At 48.3% G+C, this 13,526-nt stretch overlaps 1 pseudogene; it reads left to right on the forward strand.

Annotated features, from left to right (window-relative positions):
• The first annotated feature begins 5,189 nt into the window (after positions 1-5,189).
• Positions 5,190-13,198, forward strand: LOC125415368 (cancer/testis antigen 55-like; annotated as a pseudogene).
• Positions 13,199-13,526: the final 328 nt, after the last annotated feature.

Raw genomic sequence — 13,526 nt, forward strand, 5'->3', positions numbered from 1 at the left:
GGCTGAGTCGCCGCCTCTGACTCCTGTTGCAACAAAGAGCTATGCGGTTGCCCTGGGTCTGAGACCGACCATATTGGTGCCCATGGGCCATGCTGCATCCCGTGCCATACAGATCTACATGGCATGTACTTCTATCCAGTGTCATGGTGTCATGTGGGCCCGGGCTGCTGCTGAGGGCCCTGTCTGGGTCTGTGTCCTTCTAGCAGTCAGGGTTTGTGTTGATGTTCGAGGCTGCTGTTGCCACAGAGCCCATGCAGATTGCTGGGTCTGAGCCACAACTGGGGTCCTGTTGGTGTCTGAGGGATGTGCTGTTGCCTTGTGCCCTGTCTGTCTGGGAGGCCTGTGCAGCCCTCTGGAGTCATGGTGACGTCCAGACCCGAGCTCCCACTGAGGAACATGTCTGGTTCTAGGATCCTATTGCAGCCAGGGATGTCAGAGGTTCCTGTTACTGTCTATGACCATGTGGATTCCCAAGATCTAGGACCTTATTAGTGTCCAAGGGCCACGCTGACACTGAGGCCCTGCTGATCTGAGTGCCCTTCATTGCCCCCTGGGGCCATGGTGACTTCCAGACCCAGATGTGGGCAAGGACCATGTCTGGATGTTTAGGTTCATGGTCTTGCCATAGCCAGGGTCTGTGTTGTCACCAAAGGCTACATGGAAGTCTAGGATCAGGGCCATGTGTGATCCTTGTGGCCTTTTAGGTGTTGTGGGTGGGGACATGCAGCCACCAGAGCCATCCTGATCTGAGTAGCCAGCACTGCCATCTGGGGCCATGGTGACATCCAGACCCAGATGCTGGCAAGACCATGTCTGGATGTCTAGGTCTGTGGTCTTGCCATAGTCAGCGTCTGGGTTGTCACCAAAGGCTACATGGAAGTCCAGGATCAGGGACATGTGGCCTTGTTGGTGTTGGGGACAGTGGCAGGCAGCCACCAGAGCCATCCTGATCTGAGTAGCCTGCGCTGCCACCTGGGGCCATGGTGACATCCAGGACCAAACTGCTGATCAGGACTATGTCTGGTTCCATGATCCTGTTGCAGCTGGGGTCTGTGTTGATGTCTGTAACCCGTGTGACCTCAGGGACCATGAGAACCTTGCTTCATGGAATCAGAGGGCCATGCTGAGCCAGCTCTGCCCTTTTCTGGCCCTGGGATAGCTGTCCCTACTCCTCGCTGGCTGTTCCAATAAGAGAACTGGCCACAGCCCTCATGGAAAAGCTGCACCCCCACGCAGGAGAGATGGCCCCACCTGTCACCATCTGTGAGCTGACCTTGATGGCATGAGCATAGGGGAGCTGGCTCCACCCCTGGCCTGAGGGGAGTGGCCTGAGGACCTGGACTGACCAGCTCAACTACCACCCAGGCCCACAGCTGGCCCTTGGGTTGGCCCACCCTACAGCTGCCCCCATCTAGGACATGCTGCAGCTTGTGAAGGGACCGGTGCTGTGGAATGATAATAGCAATATCTCCATGACTCGGGGCAGTCAAGAGATATCCCAGGGGAGTTTCAGCAATCATCCAGGGATGACGGTGTTCCAGAAACCAGAGCCCTTGAACCACACCAGTGACTCACTGCAATGAGCATTTGCAAGTCAACGTGAGGGGCTACTGCAGGGCGGAAGGGAGGATGTGGAGGGACTGGGAGATGTGCAGAATGGGGGGGGAGGTTGCGATGTTAAATTACCAAAGATTCAGTAAAGAAATGGTGCTAAATTAAAAGAAAAAAGCAGCATGTCGTGAGACTTGAGAGCTGTCAACACACGGAACCTCATTTCCCCATACTTCCTGTCACATAAGCAATGCTGAACTAAATCACATGATTTAGTACTTTTCTTGTCACTGTTAGTTGCTTATAAGTTCAGACCTTGAGTTTCCTCTAGTGACTAGTCTGAGCTTCCTCCCAGAGACTGCTAGTGGATTCAGTCTGGAGATGGAACCTGCTAAATAAAGGGCTCCTCTGGCTGCTCCCCTCCCCTGCCATCTCTCTTGTTCTCCCCAGTTCCTTCTAATAGTCAGCCTTTTTCTCTGATTTCTGAGACAGTATCCCACAATGTAGCCTTGGCTAGCCTGGAATTCAGTATGGAGACCACACTGGTGTCAAACTCATAGCGATCTTCCTGTTCTGTCTTTCCGAATGCCAGAATGAAAGGCATTTGCCGCCATGCCCAGCTTATTCGCGCTCTTTTTCTCTAGTTTAGTGTGTCTCCTCTCATATCTTACATCTTGCCCGCACTTTCCCCTCTCCCCTCCTCCCACTTCCCCCCTCCCCTCTGTCCAGATCCACTCCTCCTCCTGTTTCCCTTCAGAAAATGACAGGGATCTCAGGGATGTCAGCCAAAGGTGGCATATCAAGTTACAACAAGCCTAGGCACATTCCCCTCATATTAAGACTGGGTGAGGCCACCCAGGAGGAGGGAAAGGGTCCCAGAAGCAGCCAAAAGAGTCAGAAACAGCCCCAGTTCCCTCTGTTAGGCGTCCTGCAATAAGAGCCAGCTACACAGCCATAACATAGGCAGAGTGCCTACATCAGCTCCATGCAGGCTCCCTGGTTGTCGGTTCAGTCTCTGTCAGCCCCTGTGAGCAGAGATTAGTTGATCCCGAGGCCTTTTCTTTTGTTGTCCTTGAGGTCTCTGACTCAAACAGTCCTTCCTCTTTCTCTTTCATAGGATTTCTGACTTGGCCCAGGACTTGGCTGTGTATCTCCGCATCTGCACCCATCAGTTGCTGAATGAAGCCTCTCTGATGATGACTATGCCAGGCTTCAGTCTGAGTCCAGCAGCAATTTCATTGACCTCTCTCGCTGTCTGTCTCTCTCTTTGTCTGTCTGTCTCTGTGTGTGTGTGTGTGTGTGTGTGTCTGTCTGTCTGTCTGTCTCTGTCTCTCTCTGTCTCTGTCTCTGTCTCTGTCTCTGCGTCTCTCTCTCTTTTGCTGGTCATGTTTGTTTCTCTCGTTGGTTTCTGGTCTAACCCGCCTCTGGTTCCTGCCCCTCCAGGGAGTGTGATGGATGGGCTACCTTATGTCTCATGGGTCTCAAGTTGGACCAGTCATAGGTTGGCCACTCCCAGAAGTTCTGTGTCCCTCTAGCAGTCAGGATCTGTGTTGATTTCTGAGGCTCGTGTTGCCACAGAGCCCATGCGGATTCCTGGGTCTGCGCCACCATCTGGGGTCCTGTTGGTGTCTGAGGGATGTGCTGTTGCCGGGGGCCCTGTTGATCTGGGAGGCCTGTGCAGCTAGGTTGGTGTCCTAATTGCTCCACTGGAAGCCTTGCCTGGCTACAGAAGAAGGCCAGTTCAGGTTCCATATCCCCACTACAAGAACTCTTCCCCAGTATCACCCTAGGAGATTCCTGGGGATTCCATTGCAGTAGGTGTCGATCTCACCCCCCAAAATGCTCCCCAGTTACAGTTGTCTCTCCCAGTACTGTCTCCCTCCATCCTCCAACCTGATCCCTCCTGGTCCCATGCCTTCGCGCCCCGGACAACCAGGAAATATATTTTATTTCCCATTCCCAGGGAGTTTCATACATTCCCCCCCCCTTGAGCTTTTCTTCTCATTCAGCCTGTCTGGGTGTGTGGTTTGTAGCATGCTTACCCTTTACTTTACTGCTAATACCAAATGGCCGAGAAACACTTAAAGAAATGTTTAATGACTTTAGCCATCAAAGAAATGCAAATCAACACGACCTTCAGATTCCAATTTATACCTATCAGGGTCGCTCAGGTAGAAAACACAAGTGACAGCTCAGGCTGAAGGGGATGGGGACCAAGAGGAGCAACCCCCCATTTGTGGTGTGAGTACAAATTTGTACAGCTACTTTGGAAGGCAGTGTGGCGGTTTCTCAGAAAACTGAGCAGGATCACTCTACCACAGGACCCAGCTATACCACTCTTGAGAATATACCCAAAGGATGCTCAATCTTACCACAAGGACACTTGCTGAACTGTGTTCATAGCAGCATTATTCATAATAGCCAGAACCTGGAACAATGTAGATGCCCCTCAACTGAAGAGCAGGTAAAGAAAATGTGGTACATTTACACGATAGAGTATTACTCAGCTGTAAAAAGCATTGGCATCTTGAAATTTACAGGCAAATAGGAAGAAAAATCATCCTGAGTGAGGTAACCCGGACCCAGAAAGACAAACTTGCCATGTGCTCACTTATAAATGGATATTAGCTGTTAAGTAAAGGGTAATCTTATTCTCACTTTTAATGAACCAATGTCTGGAATCTAAAGAGAAAGCCTCCCTTCACATATCACTCTCCATGTACCGCATTTTCTTCTCTCTAAATCTCTCCTCCATCACGAGGCTCAAGTGCATCCTTGAAGTCCCTTTGTTACAGTAAACCTCATTTCCAAAGGGCATTTATGCGTTAGCTTTCTTGTTGAGGACTTACCACTGTGGGCATTTACTTCTTTATGTCACCCTTTGGGTCGGTTGTGGTTTCCTCAGGCTCCAAGAAAATTAAGCCACAGGGCAAAGACAATTGCCTATTTTATTCACAAATTTCATGATAGAGCTGCGTCTGTGGCCCACAGGGACTTGCTAAACAAACGAGGAAAGGTAATCCTTACATCAGACTTTTGGCATAGCAAGGCTGATGGTGACCGGGTGGGAGCAATGAAAATTAGGGCTTCTGTGATAATGCATGACTGGTTTCCATCAGAGGAGCTGAGCAGAGATGGCAGGTGTTGAACATGGCTCAGGTGCACCTACTCACAGGACCCCAGGCACCCTGCGGGACTCTGAAGTGAAATACTTCCAGGAGCCACACCACTTCGAGAACCTTGCCAAACTGTGGCTTAGTCGCATGAACCCCATTACTACAGCGGCCACCACAGCTGCTGTTAAACACTGTCTAACCACTTAGTCGCCCGGCTTTCTGTTGAGTGCACCCTGAATTCGCTTGTACACCCAGGAACGCCTTTCTGTCCCAGCGCCTAAGCCAGAACTTAGTATTCTCAGGAAACACTGAAACAATATCTTTCCAACCATTCTTTGAATAGCCCAGGTTTCACAGGGCAATGCATTTCCATGATCGACCTATGGCAGGGGCATAAAGCTTAAGAGGCTCATGGTGCTCCTCTCAGCGCCTGCCATTGGCCAATAGGCACGTGGGTATTGTGAGCACATGGAGCGCTCTCATTGGTTGGTGGGTGGAACAATGCCCACTGGTTACCAGCTCCTCAGGAGAGGCTGTGGACTACCTTCTGCAGAGATGCTGGGGTGGTAGGAGGAGCCTAACTGCCCTGAGGACTGACCAGTCGCCATGTGGTACTGTCTCCCAGGAGTGAGGCAGAAGATCAGGAGGTGACCACATGCGGGTCACGATATCCAGGCATTCATGCTGCTATTGCAGTGGCTGTTCCTACTGCTGCATCAGGCGGTTATTCAGGCTGTTGCGTGGTGTAGTGTACTTATTTCAGTGGAAGATTGAATCTGTCAAAAGAGACCAGGCACAACTGGAAGGTAGTCCCCGGGCACACAGTGCCCTAGACTTCACTGCAGGAGACACTCCAGAGAGGCTGTCCTTAGCTGTGAGCACAGGCTACAAAAGATCATAGAGGCCTGCACCTGTCCTCAGTGGGACCGTGTCCACTTGTCAAATTCGCTTGGTGGGCCAATGCGGGAAGAATTTTGACCCATTTACACTAGCTAGGACACAAAATTTTCCTTAGAGCCTTTCTTATACTTCTGGGAGCAGCAAAGCACCCACATTTGAGCGTGATTCAGCATCGGTCTTGGTGTCTTTCCGATCCCTGCTCGTATTTGAGGCAAGAAGGGAGTCAGTCCCTGTTCTTTGCCAAGCCTGGGAGAGCAGGGGTCACAATTGTATGATGCTCACTTTGTTCCCTGCAACTCGAATCTCACTTTTAGTGAGCACTCAAGCAGGGTAGGTGAAGGCCTGTGGGTGGGTGGGAACCTAGGGCAGTGTAAGAAAGTTGTCAGGGGTTTATGGTGTCCAAGCTATTAAGTCATTCTAACTTGATCTGGTGTTTCGATTTGCCGGGCATGTGGTTAATATTCATGAGCGATCCTTCAAGAGAAGCCCCAGTCTTGCCATGTCAATCCTACAGCAATTTTTTTTTGGGATGGCAGGAGCGTCAGAAGTTTGATGCCAACCTAAGCTGCATAATGACTGAGTCTCGGGCCTGTCTAGGGCCACGGTGTGAACCTTGGTCTCATGAAACCAAATCCATTCCCGGCATTATCTGGACGTAGTGCTGGCAGTGGAATCCAAAGTCCACTGCATGATAGGCAGTCATTACACACCTGGGCAGAACACACGGTCCTTGCCTCACACTGGAATTTTGACTCAAGGACTCCCTGTGTTGTCCAGGATGGCCAGGGGGCTTGATTTGTGGCTTAGGAAAGCCTTGACCTTTTGATACTTCTCTGTCATTCTTTACAGACTGTGCCCATAGGCCTGCTTTTGATGATTCTGTAAAATCTCCATAGCTGTCCCTCACTGTATTAGACAACACTTTACAGCAACTATTGTACTTGAAACATTGTCCACACACAGGTTTTGAATCCTAAGGTGTACACGACACTCACAATAGTTGGGGTTGACATTTTTGTGCCTTTTGATGTGCACCCCAGAAATCAGGAGACATAATTTCCTAACATTGTCAGAGGGCATGAAATATACTTGGGGCTACACAGACCATCATTTAAGGACACAGTGGTCATAACCAAGGCTATCTGGGTCTCAACTCATGCCCTTAACCAGGGTCCTCCTGTGCAAAGCATGGCACATCAGGATTTGAACCTGTATATTCTGCCTCCAGAATCCTGCAGAGTTCCCCCATTTGCTTCCAGTCCCTTGCATGGGCTCCTCCTACCAGAAGTACACTGTTAGCAGAAGGACTTGTTTGTGTACCGTATCATCTGTGGGGAGGAATTTTGGGTTATTGCTTCTCAGATTAATTCATGGCTCTTGCCATGTTCCCATTCACAGATGAACCCAATACCAAGATTGTGAAGGGTATTGTAACTGCCTGTGGGAATGATTATGGCTGGATTGAGCATTGTGTCTTCTTCAGCACTGATGTTGTGATCGGCCATTTATCTCTGCAAATTGAAGATAATGTCCTTGCATTTGTGGAGGAAGACCCACTCTCACATGACTTGAAAGCAACCGAAGTAAGCTTTGTATAGGTTTGGGAAGACTTTTCCTATGGGTCTTTCAACCTTGCCATTGTCTTTTAAACTAACCTCTCCAGTGCTTGTATAGTGCTTGGCATGAAATCAATGTCCCCTGTAGTTGAAGATTCTTCTTTTCCTCTCTCTCTCTCTCTCTCTCTCTCTCTCTCTCTCTCTCTGTGTGTGTGTGTGTGTGTATCAGAGAGAGAGAGAGAGAGAGAGAGAGAGAGAGAGAGAGAGAGAGAGAGAAGGATAGAGGGGGAGGAAGAGGAGAGAGAAAGGGAGAGGAAGAGAGAGAAAGGGAGCAAGAGAGTGAGAGAGAGAACAAGCAAGGAGCGGTGGAGGGTGTCACTCTACTGCCCAGGTGTCCTCATCCTCCTGGAATCCTGCACCCTTAACCAGTGGGCCATGATGTACGTGCCACCATACCCACCCCTGAGTTCCATATTCTACCCCGTAAAATTCTGTGTTGTCCCAGTGTTCAAACAGAAGCCTCAACAGTGATAAGCCATAGACACAGCACCATCTTGCCACTGCTTTCTCAGGTAAAATCTATGTTTTCTCGGATGCATTTTCAAAAGTGGTAGGCTTTCTCAAATGAAATGTGTGTTCCTCTTTCAGAAAACACTTACTCAGGTAGCACTGACAACCCACTGGGCTCTGCCATCTGTGGTGTGAGATTCATGAGTTTTACGGCTCATAGAGTCACAAAACTATAGCACATAATAGAGATATGATGAAATTGTCTACTAACATTGCTGCACGAATTGATCCTCCTACCACCAGGCTGCCCATTTCTCAGTATGTGCAAGGAAGGGCCCTGAACATCCAAGACCTTGCAAGTCTTAGAAGGGAAAAGCAGTCTGGTAATTTTCTTGGGAGCTGGTGGAAGTCTTCGGGAGAATGCATCTATTTTTGTTCTCTGACAGCCCCACTTATCAATCAGGCATATTGTTACTGTTTGCATAGCAAGCAATTTGGGACTCTTAAGAAAAGGAACATATAAGGTTTCCTGGGTCATTGTGACATTGCCACCTCTTGAATTTTTGACATTCAATGTTCAGTGTAGCTCTTCTTGTCCACATGTTCAGTAAGAATACACAGAGAGTCTTGCACTGCTTCCTAATTCACCCATGCAATATGGTCCTTTTCCTTATCACAGTTTAGTTACATCTGAACATTTAGCAAGACTGGATTCAGCCACACATAAAGATTCACACATAAAGAGAATCCATATCTCACTGTTGTGCCTTCCCACAAAGTGGAATACCACTTGTGCCTCTGCTGAACTGAAAGACCACCTCTGTGGTCCTCATGAACCACCGAATCTGTTTGCATTCCCTGTTGTGTTAAGGGAATTGGAATGGTAATAATGCGTCCTGGACATGAGGCTTCTCGGTAGGTTCATTGGACACTATGACTATGAAGTTTTTTGGCATCTGGGCACAGACAGGTCTATGGGGCAGTGGATCGTCAGCCTGGGGACTACCAGGGTGCTAGTGAACAGATCAGTGCCTGGTACTTCACTGCTCTAGGAACGTCAATTTGAGGGAAATAACCATGGAGTTGGTGTTGACAGATGGAAAGAGCCCAGTGGAGAAAGGCTTCCCAATGAGCCAAACTGTTTACAACAAAGGAGAACATCTTAAATCCGGAATTTTCCATTCTCTCTTGGCCTTTCCTAGCTCAATCCTTCCACGGGCAGTGGTTTAGACATATAGGTTTCCATTTTGATTTCTGATCATGTTTTTATTGCTGCTTCCTTCCTCATCTTGTAGGTATGTGTTCTCTTCGAAGATGATAGGCCTACAGAACCATACTCCAAGATCCAAGTATTAACTGCGCAGGTTTCTGATGTGAAGAAAGAAATCATCCACCTAGCTGATAAATACTACTTCTACCTGGACAGCATTTCTAAAGGTTCAGTTTTTATTTTAAAGCTCTGTCACATTTAACATTTTGAGTTTTAGTGCAGACTTTGGTTTGGCTGCAGCAGACTCTGATGAATTCAGGGGCTCTTCGTCATTTGTGGTGGATCTTGGTCACCGAAAGTCAAGTGCAATGCAGGTACGAACAGGTAATGTTTGTAAACATTTACACTGTCATTCACTAGGTGCTCATTTAGTTGAATGCAGAGATAAAACATGGACGCATCTTTCACTCAGGTAAGTATGTAATTCTGATAACAAAACTATTACAAATGCATACAAACCTTTATACTTTTAAGGCTTACTTAATTTTAGATTTGCTGTGTGTGTGTGTGTGTGTGTGTGTGTGTGTGTGTGTGTGTGTGTGTTTTGGTCTGTGTACATGAATACAGTTGCCTACAGAGTTCAGAAGCAAGTATCAGATCCCTTCTGAGCTATAGGTGGTTATGAGCCACAGAGAAAGTATTTTTAAAAACACTAAGACCTGCTGTGGCCAGAAAGATGAAGCAGGGGGTTAAGAGCACATAGTTCTCCGGCGGAAAACCTGAGTCTGGTTCTTGACATTCCTGCGTATATGTGAAGAGGGGTGAGAGAGGCAGAGAGGCATAGAGACAGATATGCTTATGGATACAAAAAGAGAAGGAAGAAAGCAAGAGAGGAGGAGGCAGAGCGAGACAGGAGAGAGAGAGAAAGATGGAGAGAGGAAAGAAGAATAGACAGGGGAAATAGTGAGAGGCATATACAGAGAGGGACTGAGAGAGGGAGACAGAAAGGGAAAGACAGAGAGGAAGGGGCAGAGGGAAGAAGAGAAGAGAGAGGATGTAAGGAGTGGGAGATGAGGGAGTGAGGAGAGAGTGAGAGAATGATAGAGGAAAGAGGGAGGGAGCAAGTGAAGGAGGCAGGGGAGAGAAGAGTATGGGGGAGATAGATGGAGGAAGAGAAAGGAAGAGAGAAGGGAGATAGGGATGGAGGGAATGAGAGGGGGAGATAGAGAGGAAGGAGACAAAGGGAAAAATGGAGGTAAAGAGGGGAGTAGAGAAGAGAGAGAAATAGATAAAGGGAGAGAGTGAGGGGAGGAGTCACGGGAGAGAGGTAGAGAGAGACAGGAAGAGGGAGTGGGAAAGAGAAGGAAGAAAAGAGAGCATGGGAGGGAGGGAAGTAGGGAGAAGGAAAGAGAAAGGGGTAGAGGAGGAGACAGAGGAAAAGGGAGGGTGGGAGAAATGGAGAGACAGAAAAGGAGGTAAAGGGAGAAGGAGAAAGAGGGAAATGGGGAGAGAGGAAATGAGAGAGAAGGGTAGAGAAGAAGGAGGTAGAGAAAAAAGGAGGCAGAATGAGAGAGAGAGATGGATGGAGTGAGAGGGAGGGAGACAGAGGGAAAGAAAGAAAGACGAGAGAAACAGACACAGAGACGTGAGAGAAGAAGAACGATGAGAGAAACCAACACAGAAAAGTGATAGAGGAAGAGAGAAAAAGACACAGAGAAACATGGAGGGAAGAGAAAGAGAGGAAGGGGCAGAGGAGAGATTAAGGGAGAGAGATAGAGGTAGAGGTGAGATATGGAGGGAGGGAGAGAGACAGGGATAGAGAGAGATAGGAGGAGGGGATGCAGGGACAAAGAGAGGAGTCCACAGAGAGGAAGTGGGTGGGAGGGAGAAGTAGGGGCAGAAGGACATAGAGTGGGTGAGAGGAGGGCAAGAGAGAAAAATGAGAGACAAGGAGGAAGAGAGATAGAGGGAAGGAGAGAGGAGGGAAAAGTGGAGGAAGGGAGGGGAGTAGGAGAGGTGAGGGAGGAAGGGGAGAGATGGAGGGAGAGGAAAGAGATGAACGGAGAGGTAGGAGAGAGAGATGAAAGGGCAGGGAAAGGAGAGGGATAGAGGGAGAAAGAGAAAAAGAGACAGAAGGGGAAAGAGGGAGAGAGTGTGGAGGGAAGGAGAGGGGGAGAGATGTAAAGAGAGGGAGAGATATGGAGGAAGGTGGGAGAGGAGTGAGGGAGAGAGGGAATCAGGCAGGGAGACAGAAGGATGAAGAATTAAAGAGGAATGAGAGAATGCTTGAGGAGGGAGAGAGATTAAGGAAAGGAGGAGGAGAGACAGTGAGGAAGAAAGGAGAGAAGTGACAGGAAAGGGAGGGACATAAAGAAGAAGGAAAGCAGAGATGATGATGGAGGAAAAGAAGAAGACAGAGAAAGAGTGAAAATAATAGAGATAGAAGCAGTTAGGGAGGGAGGGCAGGTGAGTGAAAGAGAGATGAAGAGAGTCTGAAAGAGGGTGATTGGAGGGAGATAGAACACAAGAGAGGGGAGATAGAGGAAAGGAGAGACAGGAGAGGAGAGATAAGGATGGAGAGGGATAGAGAAAGGATAGGATAGAGAAAAGTAAAGAGCAAAAGAGAGAGTGGGAAGCAGAGAGGGATAGGTAAGAGGTGGAGAAAGGAAGAGAAGGATACACAGAGAGGGAAGGAGCGAAAGAGAGAGGGGAGAAAGGGAGAATTAGTTTGAAGACAGTCTGGAACACATGAGACCCTGTCTCAAAGAGAGGACTTTGGATGTGACCAATTAAGCAGTAAATTCTCCTGTGTTCCCAATGAAACAGACTGTGATGTCATTGTCCATTTGTCCACTTGATTCGGCTAAGGGAATAGAGCAAAACCAGCGTCTAGAAACAATCAGTTTCTGAGCCTAGTAGTGGTGGCAAATGTCTTTAATCCCGGCACTCTTGAAGCAGAGGCAGGCAGAACTCTGCTTGTTCATGACCAGTCTCGTCTACAAAGGGAGTTCCAGAACAGTCAAGGCAGAGAGACCCTGTCTCAAAAAACCAACCAAAAACCAAACAAACAACAAAGAATTATCTCTTTCTATTCTGGCTGGAAGATTTCTAAGCCGCCTGCACTTTACACCAACCACTCACTTGATCATGGTGTTAAAAGTCAACGTAACAGTAAAATTTACTTGACCAACATTAAACTGTAATCACATTTATTCAGAGTCTTCTAAAGTTGAGACTGGAGATAGTTGGCAGAATTCTAAACTTAATTTTCTCTTAGCTATCTTAGGTTTTACACCGTGTGAAGGGGACTGGTTAGACATTGAGTATTCTGTGGAGCAAGGATCCTCAAAGATCATAGTACAGTCATTGAAGGCCACAAAGCGTAGGCACCTGCAAGAGGTAATGGCTTTTCTATATTGTTGGCTTGTTTTAAAGCCTCCTATGGTGGTATTTGTGACTAGCTCTCTGTTGGGTGTGTTGGGAACTATGGACATATGAAGAATGTCTCTTTGACCTATTTATTTAAATGGTAGGACTTTGTAAAGAAGTAACTAAAGACATTAGAGGTCACACATGCAATACTTCAATTCCGAGCTTGTCACGTGGACTGATATGTGGGATATTCTAAAAACAACAGGAGAAAAATGAGCAGTCCAGAGAGCACTGCTGGGAAGGTGGGAATGCAAAGTGGGGCTGTGACTGGGGTGTGGTTCAACTAGCCTGCAAATGAGAGTCCGCCAACATACAGATGAAATCATGAGCCTGAAGAGTGTCGGGGTTAAGAGGTGGCAATAGTCCACTTCATGCTGTTTTCCTTTACGGTCAATTCTTGGCCTACCCACATTAACCGCAGGGGCTAATGGCCACTATTCCTCAGGACATAGTCTCTCCCCAGCAGGACCGAGCCACCAACAGAGTCTCCTCTCTAATTGGTGTGAGGTTGGATCTGGGGAAGGGGGTGGGTGACACGGACCCCAGTGTTGGCAGTGTAGCAGGCAGAACAGGACACGGTGGCACAGTGGAGTCAGCAAGTGTTTAGAGCCAGAGCGTGGAGGGACAGAGATCTCCCAGGGATTAGGGCTTCTGGCACTCACTGCCACACTTTCTCCTGACAGGCCCGCGTGACTAGTATCCACAGACGACAAGGAGTGCTCAATCACTCCATCTTCTTCACCCTGAACTCACTGAAATGCCCTCTGGGCTACACCCCTCTTGTCGGCGATGTTGTCAATGCAGTGATGGTGCAGAGCTTCCGGCCCAACTACAGCTGGAGAGCCATCTCCATGAGACCAGTGAAGGTGCTGTAGGGCGAGGGCCCTGGGAATCCCTCTGCAAGTTATTTCTATAAGACGTAGAGGTCCTCATTTAATGCAAACACTTATGTTAGGGATTCTCAAGAAAATGTTACATGTGAATGTGAATTTTCTGGCCACTATGCTGCTTAGATCTGTCTCCAGGGAGCCTTCACTCAGTGTGAAGGGACTTTATCCATTGGAACAGATGCTCAAGCTGCCTCTTGATGGAGGCAATATCAACATATGACCTGATCTGAAATTCCCTGACTCCTGAGACCAGCAGTGGACCCTCTGCTGCCAGTGGGGCTGCTCTGTCCCATAACTAACATATAGGACAAAGCACTTGACTGGAGGCCCCACGGCCAGCTGCTGCTTGGGTTCCATTTGA

This window comes from Myodes glareolus, chromosome X (genome assembly GCF_982192425.1).
Source record: "Myodes glareolus chromosome X, mMyoGla1.1, whole genome shotgun sequence".
In the NCBI taxonomy this organism is placed as follows: Eukaryota; Metazoa; Chordata; class Mammalia; order Rodentia; family Cricetidae; genus Myodes; species Myodes glareolus.